Source organism: Volvox carteri, assembly GCF_000143455.1.
Source record: "Volvox carteri f. nagariensis unplaced genomic scaffold VOLCAscaffold_91, whole genome shotgun sequence".
Taxonomy (NCBI): Eukaryota; Viridiplantae; Chlorophyta; class Chlorophyceae; order Chlamydomonadales; family Volvocaceae; genus Volvox; species Volvox carteri.
Genome location: NW_003307634.1, coordinates 184,680 through 198,113, shown reverse-complemented (window position 1 = coordinate 198,113; position 13,434 = coordinate 184,680).

Here is a 13,434-nt window from a genome sequence, read left to right as displayed (position 1 = left end):
AACCCCTTTAGTTCGTCCCCTTTAGGGGAACCAAGGGGGTTCACCTTCGGGAATGAACTCCCCCCCTACGGGGAAGAAGGGGTTCCCCCCTTTTGGGGAAGTTCCCCCTTTGCTGTCTCCTCTCTTTCCTTTCTGCTGCACTTCCTCCCGCCCGTGTGCAGGACCACAATTTCCCCCAAAACACACACGCGCGCGCGCATACATGCAACTCCCGCGCCACTTCCCCCCCCGTTACCCCCTCCCCCCGCATTCAGGATGGTCGTACTCCCCTTCATGGGGCTGCTTTAGGCGGCTTCACAGAGCTGGTGGAGGTGCTGGTGGGGGCGGGGGCAGATAAGGAGGCGGTGGACAAGGTAGGTGAGGGCGGGGGACTGGGGAAGGGAGAGGGTTGGGGGAAGACTAACCATGAAAGAGTGTACGATGGTGCCAAGGATACACTGATAGGCCAGAAGTACGTGTATAAAGTAGCGAACCAGTCGCGACTTGTGAAGGAGGAGTCTTCGCGCAGGATGGGGCGAAGGTGTGTGTGGTGGTGGGGAGGGGGGAGGGGGAGAGGCAGGGAGAAAGAGGTCAGGTGGATGGGGTGGTCAGTGTCGTGTCAGTGTGGGTTTGCGTCTGCTCCCTCCCTCTCTTCCCCCTTCTCTCTCTCTCCCTCTCCCTCTTTTTCTCTCTCTCTCTCTTTCTCCCTCTCCCTCTTTTTCTCTCTCTCTCCTTCCTCCTCTTCCCCTCTAAAATAAGAATCGCAATCTCCGCATTTCCCCCCGCTCACCCCGTAACCTTTCCTCTCCTTTACGACGCCCCAAAAATGTCGGTAGTGGAATTCACAGAAGAGCAGTCGCATCGTCGTCGTCGTGGGTTTGGACTCCAATAGAAGAAAGTTTTGCAGCAACCGACTTTGGCCGTGTCGGCAGATCGGTTTGATTCCCTTGTCGACGTGCGTGGCCGCATGCAGTACTTCCCCTCCGCTGTAACCTGTGTGATGTAGTACCCTCACACCTAACCATCCTCCCTAGAGCGCTGCGGGCCTCCTTCCCCCCTATACACACATATAAATACATGCATAGGTCAGGCACTACTGGTAAAGCACACATTAATGCCCCCGGAGGTTCCGGGATCGAGACCTGTCAGGGTCGAAAATCCTTCCGATGGTGGAAGGTAAAAGTGCCCCTAGTCGATGGACGGTGGGACCTGGGATAAAGTTGACTCGCGAGCTGACCAGGAAGAGATTAGAGCCGCCGTTAGTCCGGCAGATTCCGTTGGATGATTCCGGTGGTGGGTGCGGAACCTGAGCAATTCACTGAGAAGCTGGCTAGGGTGATTGGATGAGTGTGCCCCGAAATACCGGGGAAGGCAGGGTTTCGCAGGGTAGCTGCCGCAGGGTGAAGATACACCCCCCTGTCCCACACGTCATACACATACATACACAACCGCCACCTCATCATGCCCCGATCACGTGCTTCGATGCTCTTAAGTTTCGCCAGCGGTGAATTTATGCATGTATGTATGTATGTCTTTCACACGTATGGTGTTTCCCAGCGCCGTAACCCAATCTTACCCCACCCTCTTCCCCCCGGGGCCTTACCTCGCCCCCACAGACCGGCTGCACGCCGCTGCACCTGGCGGCCAAGGAGGGCCGTACGGCGGCAGGGGAAGCGCTGGTCAAGGGAGGGGCCAATTTAGAGGCCAAGAACGAGGTGGGGTGTGTGGGGTGTGGGGGTGGGGGGGAAGGGGAGAGGGGGGCCAGGGGCTACAGGGCCGAGAAGGCAGAGGGGGTCGAGGGGGAGGAGGAGGAGGGACGTGCCTGTCCCCAAGCCCTGTACGCTTTTCAGGCAGAGGGGGTCTGTTCCCCCCCACAACACCAGGAGCCGCCGGGTGAACTGAGGAGATCACCTCTGGAAGGTTCTAGAAGCCGTTGATGATGGTGTGAATGGCGGCAATCACGTACTTATAATAGTTAGTATATTGCATCTCGTTATTGCCTTGACCTCCTGATTAATGCTTCTTTATATTGTTGTCGTCGTGTGGTGTGTTTTTCAGCCGTACACACCTTCGTACCACCTTTACCCCCCGGCCCCGTACGCGTCCTACTTCACCCCTTCGCCACACCCGCCCACCCCGCAACTCCTCCCGTCCGAATACCCGTTTCCCACATCCCTCATATGCATGTTGGTACGGCTGTGTACGGCAGTCTGGCTTCACTCCGCTCCACCTTGCAGCCCAGAACGGTCAAACCCCCGTTGTGGAGAGGCTGGCCCAACTTGGGGCTGACGTGGAATCAAAAAATGAGGTGAGTGGAGGATGTGCGTACGTGTGTATGCTTGTGCAATAGGGCGTATGTGCGTGCGTATGTATGTGCGTATTTCTGCGTTCATATGTATGTGTGCATGTATGTGCAACAGTAAGGTTCATGTACTTGCACTGCATTGGTACGTGATTCCCCCCTCCCCCTCCCCCTCCTCCTCCCGAGGTCACAGTCGTCACAGTCGCCATGGACGCCTTTCGGTCAGTTTTTACGTTTGCTACTCTCTTGCCCTGGCAGCAGCTTCAATCGTGTGTGGTTCGTCTTTCCCCCTCCTCCTCCCCCTCCGCAGCACTCTTTTCTTGGCAGCGGCTTCACTCGTTCGTGGTTCGTCTTTCCCCCCTCTCCCCCCCCTCCCCCTCCCGCAGGACGGCCGCACCCCCCTCCTCGTGGCCAGTCTACATGGCCACACGGGGGCGGTGGAGGTGCTGCTCGCGGCGGGGGCGGATAAAGAGGCGCGAGCGGCGGTGAGAGGGATGGGGGGTGCGGGATGCGGCGATGTGTTGGGGATGGTGGGGCAGGGCACGTGGTCGGTGGGTTGGAAACGGATTGGGATTGGGATTGTGACGGGGAAAGGGGGGGCCCTATATTCACCCACGGCAAAAGACAAGGCTGGCAATTAGCTGGCCAGCCAGACAGGAGAGGTTGGAGTTATGAAAGGAGTTGTGTTTATCTGTTCTGGCTGCCCCCTCGCTCTGCAAAGACCCATCAACACCCCTCACTTAGAAAACACTAGCCTCACACGTGCCTGGGCCTTACCTTCCCCGCCGTTCCTGGCAGCAGCTTCACTCGCTCGTGGTTCGTCTTTTCTTCCCCTCCGTCACGCGTCTTTCTCCACCTCCACTCTACGACGTGTTCTCCCGCCCCCCTGTAGCACAACCCCTCCTCCCTCCTCCCTCTCTTCCCTGCACGCACGCGTACATACATACATACACGCAGACATGGTTGTCATCCCATCTGGGTCACGCCCGTCACATGTTTTGCTTCGTGTAATTTTGTTTAAACCCCCTTCCTCCCTCAACCCCCCTCCGTGCGCTCCTTATGACAAACAGACAGACAACGCACCTTCGACATGTACATCCCCCTATACACATTCATATCCCATCTCCCCCCTTTCCCTCTTTTCCCCCCTCCCCCCCAAGGACGGCAACACCCCGCTACTCCTGGCCACTTATGAGGGCCATGCCGGGGTGGTGGAGGCGTTACTGCGAGCCGGGGCGGATAAGGAGGCCAAGGACATGGTGAGCAGTGGAGGAATGTCTGTATGTATGTCTGTGTGTGCATGTGCGGTGGGGGGGAATTTGGGGTGAGGGGAAGGGGTTTGGGGTGGGATGTGAGGGGATTGAAAATGGGTATAAGGGGTAAGGTGGATGGATGGAGGGGTGGAGGGAGTGTGTGTGTGTGTGTGTGGCGGTGGGGGAGAAATCATAAAGGCAAGGAAACCAGAACTGAACTGAACTGAACTGTCGGAAGGCGTCCAAAGTCCGGAACAGTCGTGTTCTGGTCTCATCACCTGGTAACATTGTCGCCCTCGGTACCTCCAGTGTGTGCTGCATTGATAAAACTGGGGAGGCAAGTGGCAGGAATGGAACGAGTGATAAGACAGACACTGGCGCAGGCAGGTTTAGGAAAGTGTTTAATTTGTGAAAATGAAAAAAATAGTTGTAAAGTAGTGTATCAGCTTGATACAAGCTTTTTGATATTTAAATTTGAATTGTTACAGAGTCGGAGGCTTCTGGGCCATTTGAACACATTGTCATTTCTACGATTTACCATACAATACAGCACCATTTTGATGTATGGGGGATGTTGAGGATGGAAAGGTAGTAATAAAATGTCGTAGCAGCTGGCTGCGGCTGCTGAAAAGTCCTTTCACTATGCCCTGGTGCTGGTGGAGCGCCTTGCAAGGCATGTGTTTACACCACCATGTACACCACATATACCAGCCCGTGCCGGCCATCACCCACCCTCTCGCGCAGTGGCTCTCAATCCATATCACATCATGTGCCATCCCCATAGGGGTGTGTGGGTGTGTGTATGTGTTGGTGTGTGTGTTTTCATCTTCTGGGTTTTTCCTTTCCTTTCCAGTGCAGTGCAGTGCAGTGCAGTGCAGTGCAGTCCGTTGTGGCCCCAAACCCCAGAACATGCCAGAATGCAAGCCTCCCGACAGAACTCACCTTGTGGTCACCAGCAGTCCCAAGGGGTTATAGCCCCCGGCGGTGTAGGTAGGGGGCTATCGGCTCCCCCAGCTCCGGCCGGGGGGGGGGGTTGATGACCACCCACCCTAACACAGTGACTACAGGCAAATGTGTGGTACTCACCATGTACAGTTTATTTGCCTGAGTCGGTTTCGAGAGCTGGTTTCTTGGACAGCAACAACGCTGTCAGCAACGCTTCGACTTTCGTCCCCTGGACTGTGTTTGGGGATGCCGTGCACACGTGGCAACACAGTGGATCCATCCACGTGGATGCTGCGGAGCAGCTGATGCTTTGACCACCGCCCTTCATTTCACCCCCCCTTTCATATTTAGACATGATGTGCGTACGTGTAGCCGTCTCTTCACTTCTGCATTTCCGCATTCACATCTTCAGGACGGCTGGACGTCACTCCATGTGGCGGCTAAGGACGGGCGGCAGGACGTGGTGGCGGTATTGCTGCGGGCGGGGGCGGATAAGGAGGCACGAATACGGGTGTGTGTATGGATGGGGGATGGGAGGGAAGGGTGTATGTGTGTCTATGTGTGTGTGTGAGGGAGGTGTTTACGGGTATGGGGGGAAAAAGGAATGCTAGCGTGTATGTGTGTGTGTGTGTGTGTGTGTGTGTGTGAACGCGCGACTCAAATTCTTCTCCTCTCCTCCTCCCTCCTCCTTGGCTGGGGTGTCGTGTGTGTGTAGTTGTTACTTATGTATGTACGTGATTTCCGAGGGTGAGTTAGGGGAACGGAAGTACAGATGGATCGAAACTACATCTCACGCCCTCTATCCCTCATCCTTCCTTCATCCTTCCCTCAGCCCCCCGCCCCCCGCAGCCTCGACAGTAGTTCGGCCGCATATAGTACTCCCCACCCCTCCTCTCCCACCCCTCCTCTTCCACCCCACCTCTTTCTTTGGCAGCAGCTTTAATCGTTCGTGGTTCGTCTTTCCCCTCCTTTCCCACCCCTCCTCTCCCACCCACCACCCCCTTACCCCCCCCTCTGCTACACACAGGACGGGCGCACCCCCCTGGACTTGGCCCAGTACTGGGAGCGCACCATTGTGGTGGAGATGCTCACAGCCTCCGTACCACCACAACAACAATAAAGAACAGTCATTCATCGAGGAACGGAGGGGGGAAGGGTGAAGTGCCAGCAGTAGCAGCAGCAGTAGGGGAAGGTGGTAGCGATGGTAGCGGAGTGGGGGGTGGGGGGCAGCAGTGGCGTAATGTATTTGGAGAGTGCGTTATGTACTGTTTGTTGTTAGTACTACTCGCCTCGTGTTGGTGGGCTCACCCTCCTCAAGACACCGCCAAATCACACCCCCGGCTCCTACATGCTCCCGCTGGGATTGCTGTTGCTGTGCTGTGGTGCAGGTGCAGGTGCAGGTGCGGTGGGTGGGTGGGTGAGGGGACCGTTGGAAAGCAGCTCCTGGGGAAGGTCTGGTTCCCCCCCACCTCTAACCACCAACTACCAACCACCAACGCCAACGGGCCCCCCCCAGATGCGGTTCGCCGCTTTGGACGTTCTCCGCCTAAGTGTATCCTTCCGGGCCCCTTTCAGCAGCGGGGTGCCATCCGGCTGCTGCACGTTGTAGCGGTGTGTAGGGTGGTCGGGTGTATCTGGGAATGAGTAGTTGGGGGGGTGCTGGGGTGATGAGGAAAAAGGGGTGAGGGGTGTGAAGGAGGAGGAGATGGGAGAGCGAGGGGGGGGGAGAGGGATAGAGAGCGCTAGCTAGACGCACATACATACACGCGTACATACGTGTGACTGGGCAGGTGGCTGTGTGGGGGGGGTTTGTTCGTTCGTTCGTTTGTTTGTTCGCCTCGCAAGAGGTAGGTTGCATGATGGCTGCAATGATTTGGGACCTATAAAACACACGATAAACATGATGGCTGCATGGAAGTACATGAGCAGTGAAGGTGGTTCTGCTAAGCGGTGTTCTTTCCACGCACGTGCATGTGCATGTGTGTTACGTGCGTATGTATGTGCGTTATGTATGTGGGGGTGGGGTTCGGGGTGGGGTTGGGGGTGGGGATGAAGGTGGTGTCAGGAGGTTGGGGATGTCCGCGATGTAGCATGAGATAGACCCCCCCCCTTGGGGCTGGTAGAATGAGCTGTTGCACGTTAGGTGAGAGGTTGCACGGATCGGAAGGGGGTGTCCTCCGATGCTTAGTACTCAGTGTGTACTGCAGCAAGTACGGCGGTCCAGATCTTGATAATTTCTGAATCCAATCCGGTCGAACCCAGACCTACGATACGCCAAACAGCCGCTGTGCTGTGTGCGGCCGGGGAGAGCTTTGAACCGGGGGCCAACTTTGGCATTAGGTTGCGGCTTGCGATTTGGGTCGCGCAGAAGGAGAGGAAGGGGGGGGGCCGGCCGCCCCCCCAGGGCACCCTGGGTGATGAAACAGTACCGCACACGCAAACACAGCTTTTGTTGGACTGCTGAACAAAAAGAGTGTTTTTTTTGTTTGTGTGTTGTTGTTGTTGTTGTTGTTGTGGCGGAGCGAACTATTGGTGGTGCTGCGTGGGGTCTCTGATGCTAATTGTATGTAAGGAGGGGGGATGGTTCAGAGGGTTGTCGTGGTCACATGCCTCTTAGCAGGGTGTGGGCAGTACGGGCAGGTGGCAGTAGGGGCAGGTGGCAGTCAGACTGTTGATCGTCATTGAATCCCCCCCAGCTTCGATGCGGGTTGCGCGACATGTAAATTACATATGCATTTGTTGATGTGCGTGTGTGTGTGAATGTGTGTGTGTGTGCGTGTGTGTGTGTGTGTGTGTGTGTGTGTTGGTTTGTGACCCACAACACAAGTAACTGACAGCTGCATTTCATGCGACTTCGTGTGCGTGCGACCCCGTGTGTTTTCGTTGTTTGCTCTTTATTTTTTTTTGTTTGGCTTCTTCCGTCCTGCATAGGCATTGCGTGCCGTACGGTCAAGAGCAATTATCTTGAGGGCTTTCTTCTTTTCCTCCTCCTCCGCTTTCTTCCACTTCCTCCTCCACTTCTTCCTCCACTCTCTCCCGAGACGGCGTCGTTGAGGTCCGCCCTACTGCGGCTGCGGCTGCGGCTGCAGTTTTTCCGGTGCAGAACAGCGTCTGACCGTCCAGGCGGGTTTCACTGGCGGATGCGCCCTTTACCGGCGCCTAGACGCTAGCGGCAAGCAGACATCACAGCCAAGAGCTCAGCTCAAGAACTCCACACACATTGGGGTAAACATGCACACACACATACACACACACATGGGGTGATTTTATGTTTGGCACTTTCCATCACCCGGCACGGGAAGCAATAGCTTGCGCAGCCGTGGGCAGTGGCGAGGAGAGACAGACGAGTAGATCGACTGATAGGAGAGGCACGGAGAGGCGGAGAAACACGAACCAAGAGGTAGCTGGCTGCTACGGGATGTGGGGGATTGGGGCTTAAAGATTACAGGTGGTGCTGCAGGCGAGAGCTGCAGGCGACACCAAGATCACCATACCTATCATCCCGCCGAATTACACCGAGTTAAAAGGTACCGTAGCGCACAGCGACACAGACCAGACGCAAAGGTAGCGCACATCCGTCATCCTGCCTAAACTAATGGTAACTTGATAAGCGAATGACTGCATTAACGACTGGGGGAACGCAGGGGAGGCATTGTGCTCATCCCCCACTTTCGCGCTGTGGCTTCTGCGGCCACTGAGTGAGCTGTGAGGGGGAGGGAAGGCTGAAGTACGCCTTTTGTACCTTCTCCTTCCTTGCAGTGGTGAAGAAGGCAGGTTAGTACGTCCCAGCCAAGACTGCCATGCGCTGCTGATGTGAGATGAGTACTTCCATTCGCCTGTCACTGCATCATCGGTAAAGCCTACCTCGCATGGTACTGCATTTTGCGGTCATGGAGTGTTTGCTCTTTATACGCGTAGACGTGAAATTCAATGGATTTGTCCCAGCGACCACGTATGCGCATCGCGGGTAGCTGTGTAATTATAATAATGCCATATAATGCTGCCCCAGAGCATTCACAAAAGGCGGTATATCAGTGCCCGGAGTGACAATGCGCCGCTACAAGCCATTAGTAAGTGCGTAGCCACTGAAGTACCTACATCCCGCGTGATGCACATGTTAAGCTGATATATTTCCTTTTAGTTTGTTGCCGACCCAGTCCTGGCTGTGGGGATAGTCAGTAATAGCATTGACCGCTGCAGCCTTGGAAATTGCGCAACCAAGGTATGGCGACGGAGTTGCGTCGGCTGAGATTCGATAATTTATCTAATATTCTGTACACCACAAATGGAGCGCAATGCGGAATACGTGCCCCGCACGAAATTTCCTCAAGGTACTAAGTTTACGAGGAATGCCTGGAAACAGAAGATGAAATGAGAACATTCCTGTTATTGCAACTGGCCTCATCTTACTGGTTCTGGACAAACAAAAAGGATACGGCGGTACGTTAATACGGTAGGAACTTGTTCCGCTCTGGCGCCACAAGTAACAATAATTTGTTATTTATATCGTGGTAAAAAGATTGCACATATCATCCCTCCAAACAGAGCACAGCTTCATTCGCAACAGGTCATCCTTTGTATTTAGTGTTTGTTTACACTTTTGATTTACCCCACTTGAGACCAGGGAAGTGTGCAATCCTACCTTTTTCGTAGCTGGATCATCTCTCTGTTTTAAGCGAGACTCAAAGACTTAAACACCACGGATTCAGTCAGGATTAGGCGTTAACCCTTCGCGCTACTCCCAGGAGGTGTCAATAACCCCGCATGCAAAGGCCACAAAACTATATGCCATGTAATGTAACATTGCGGAAAGCACGAAGGCCATGGAATTGGCCTTGCAAGGACGTACCCATGACTGGCGCAGAAGCACGACCGACGCGTGCGAATTCTGTGTTCAAGACCGAAAACCGTTCAAATGTCTTGCATTTCATGCGCGATCAAAGAATCCTGGGTGTTTTGTCCTACGTAGCGAGCCTGTAAGTGCTGTAAGTCGTAGATGACTTACCCTGTCTTGTACCTTGAAATGTGACAGCTTCTGTTCAAAATCAAATTTATATTATTCTTGTTTTTATACGGCAAATCTCCTGCTCTCGAAACGGCGTCTTAGGAGCCGGGAGGCTCTTCCCAAGGCCCTTCGCTTCATCGATCGGCAAAACCTGCTGCAAACCGACATAAACTCCACATGTTGCACCAAGCAGTAGATTATGAATCAGTTGTCACATTTGATAAAGCGAATCGAGGATTCCGCTGCAAAGGTTTGGAGGACTCCAAACGTCTCAACGCCACTTTTCGCCTATCATATCAATTACAAGGCCAATATTCCAGCAATCATAAAGATCTCAAGCTGAGTTTACATATAGTTTAAGTCTTACGTCTTGGAGGAGACCGCCTTGGCAAAAATTCTTAACATCTCTGGCATATTGTGCTCGCCATCAGGCGTCCTCACGCGCGAGTCGTCTGATAATCACTACCTCATAAACTAAAATATCATTTTATTATAGCCTAGTCGTACGCAATATCTGTTCAGCTGCATCCCAGAACTTGCAAGAGAATCGGCCTTTGCAACAGCACATCCTCCACCACTGCTGGCACATAGCATGAGAGCAATGTCATAGTAGGAGCATCACGAATCGACGGAAGATGAAGTTTGGCGTGGGTTCTAATTGTAAGCTTCTTTGGTGGGTTCGAGGAATTCCAATTTTGCAAGGCGAAAGGCAAAGTTAAGAGCTATCGGCGCTGAACTCGACAGGCGCGGACAATATACCCTCTGCACAAGTCACGTCTACTCAACTCGCTGCATGCTCTCATTCAGTCAACCTTGGAACTCTAGCTTCCGTGCGTCCGCTTACAGCCCTTGTATGTGTGCATGTGTAACTGTATATCACGTACCTGTAAAACCGAACGCGAACAATCCAACCTCTGGAAAGTAGCTGAGCCTCTCACATCCGTTGCCTGGAACGCATCCCAAAAATATTTAAGAATCAACAGAATATTTATTCCTTCATCTGCGCGCAGATTCCCAGGGCTGTGCCTTGCTCTATGCCAGCACAAGAATATGCTGTCGTCCTGTTGACTAAGTCGACGCAGCGGAAGCCCCAAAGTGCAGGTAACCATTACTGCTCTCACACCACATATACACACCACCATATGGCCCCGAAGGACTGAACAATAACAGGTTATATATGCCACGGGGTTGGGGCACGAAGGACTGACTATATCAACACACTGTAGTGGAAGCATGGACCGAAAGGCAGCTTAAGAAGCTACTCTAGCAGCCTCTGTGAAATCCATTTTATGGTCCAGTGGACGTCGACGACGAAGGGCGGTTGGGAGGACATGGCATGGTGGGCAGCAGCCCCTGGCGAGCGAGACCCGATGTTGTTTAAAAAACAAGGGGTGGGTAAGGGTTGAGGCACTACTACCACTAATACTGCTGCTTCTATTAATTCTAATACTAATGTACAGATGACTCGGCCACCCGCTGGCTTTATTTACAAGTCCTGGAACGCCAGCCCGCAACGGGTGGTGCAACCGGTTTATATAATTTGCACGTCCTGCTGCAGGGAGGTGGAAAGCGAGTAGATAGCACTCGGTGGACTGGCCGTCGCGTCGGCGATGCAAAAACAGCAGTAGCGGTAGCGATAGCGGTAGCAGGCCGCACGTAGCCTGCGCAACATCCGTCCCCGAGGGCGGTCGACCGCGCTGAAAAAAGCCCACATGATAATATTATCCAGACGATATTGTGTTGTGAACTCGCTGCTGACCCTGCCATGTCAACTGACACCACACCGAAATGCGTATCAGGGCTTTGTTCCGGGTTATTTCCATTTTCTGCGACAGTTATGGCCGAAGTGCATGAAGGCGTCGGACCTCTCTCCATAGGTGTTGTGGAGAGAGAGGCGCAGGCAGGGAGGCAGGGAGGCAGATGATGTGTATTAACGAACGCCGTCCAAAAACCTCTTTTTGTTTCTCATCCGCTACGGACATGACAATGAATTGCTTCTGTCTTTACTGCCTTGCAACAGTCTTGGGGATTCGGGGAGGAACCTGAACTCTGCTGAATCTGCTCCTGGCGCGCCCACCGCAAACGCGCGGATGCATGAGGGAAGCGGTACGTCAACTGATGAGCCGATGGTGCCGCCGCACAACGCCGCTTCCATAAATAGGCGGTAGTTCAGACAGTTTTCTTCACAGCGTGAGCTCTCTCACAGCCATGGCGCGTATATCGAGGAGTTTGCTTGTGGCCGCTCTGGCCGTTGTCTGGTGGGTAGGCAGGCAGGGCTAAGGTACAGCGGTGTATACGACTTATTAGAAGCCTTCTTTCCGCATAGCAACATGAATTTTGCAATATTTTGAACATTGAGTGTAGAGCTTATCATCTAAATTTAAGATCTGTTTCTTGTGCAACGGCACCCTAGCCATCGCCGGTAGCTCGCCGGCCATAACGAACATTTGCAGCGTCGGGATGGCTTGCGCTACATACCTTGGACCTCTTTGCAGAACTTGTGCATTAAAATATATCTCTATAAAATCCTGACATTTGATTCGCGTGCGCTTGCAGGTCGACTGCTGCATATGCGCAGTACTATGATTCGGGGAATGACTACGATATTGCGCTTCGTGACCAGACCGGGCTCCTTCCAGCGTTTCCTTTCCGAGAGTGCGCGTCAAAAATCGGCGCGTATCGCCTGGCGCCCGAAGTGAAAATGTACGGTGGCGGCAAGTACTGCTTTACCATCAAAGTCCAAACTCAAGGCTGCAACAACGCATGCTGCTCCACCGACCTTTTCAAGATTGAGGTAGGATTGGAAATCTCCGATTTCTTAGTATTGCGCTATGGCAGCACAAAGATTGGCAACATTCGCGTGACTCCTTAGTGCTAAGCAAATCAAATCTTTTGGACACGACCCGACGAATTCACACAAGTGGATATTTGCATATGACTTTCGCATCTCTTTTGAAGCCTTGCTGACAATGCCCTGCCAATCTGTGCAAAATGATATATGGTGTCAACCGCGTTTTCATTCGCGAAATGAATCAAGATTATTATCCTGTTTCCTCATCTCGTTGAGTATAACTTATTTACGTTGTATCAATTCAGTATTCACAGTCCAGTCCGGTTCCGAAATCCAAGAGGACTTGGATCCAATCCTTATTTGAGGCTTACCCACTGCCTTGCTGCTGCACACACAAACACACACAAACAAACAAACACACACAAGTCACAAGTCACAAGTTCCGCACGATTGCTAGCGTGTCCGTCAAAGGCCGTCGGACATGGACTAGCTCTGCCTGTCCTCCCACCTGCTTTCCTTGGGGTCAAGCCCCCATCCACTCTGTCCTCGTCCGGCCATCCGCCCTTTATCATTTCTTCCCCCGATAGCTCTATCTCCTCCCCCTCCTCCTGAACTGCTTTCATTTCCTAAAATCCCAGAGCCTTTGTCCCGCACGTTTAAAACACTCTCCCCCCTCCCCCTTTTTCTCCCAGTTCAATGTTTCCGACAGCTGCCTCGTCACTCCGGCAGCGGAGGTCAAGGCCACTATTAACGGCCGCCCGACGACTGTGGGTGCCGCGTACGACAGGCCCATCAACGGCCGCGCGGGTACAGCAATCCTGCGTCTTACCCGCCTAGATCTCACACTCGCAACCGCCGCGGACGCGGAGCTGTGCCTCACACTCAAGGCCAACCGCCAAGGCAAGGGCTGCACCACGCTGGACCAGATGTGCGCGACGCAGCCAGGCGCCATGAAAGGAACATGTACGGCGGCATTGTACGACACGCCGTGTCAGTGCTGCCCCGTGTCGACGGTTATTGGTTACAATCCGCCACCACCTTCACCGCCGCCACCACCGCCGTTGCCGCCGTCACCGCCACCGCCGTCACCACCGCCGCCGCCGCCGTCACCGTCGCCGCCGTTGCCGCCGCCGCCGCCGCCACCACCGCCACCACCGCC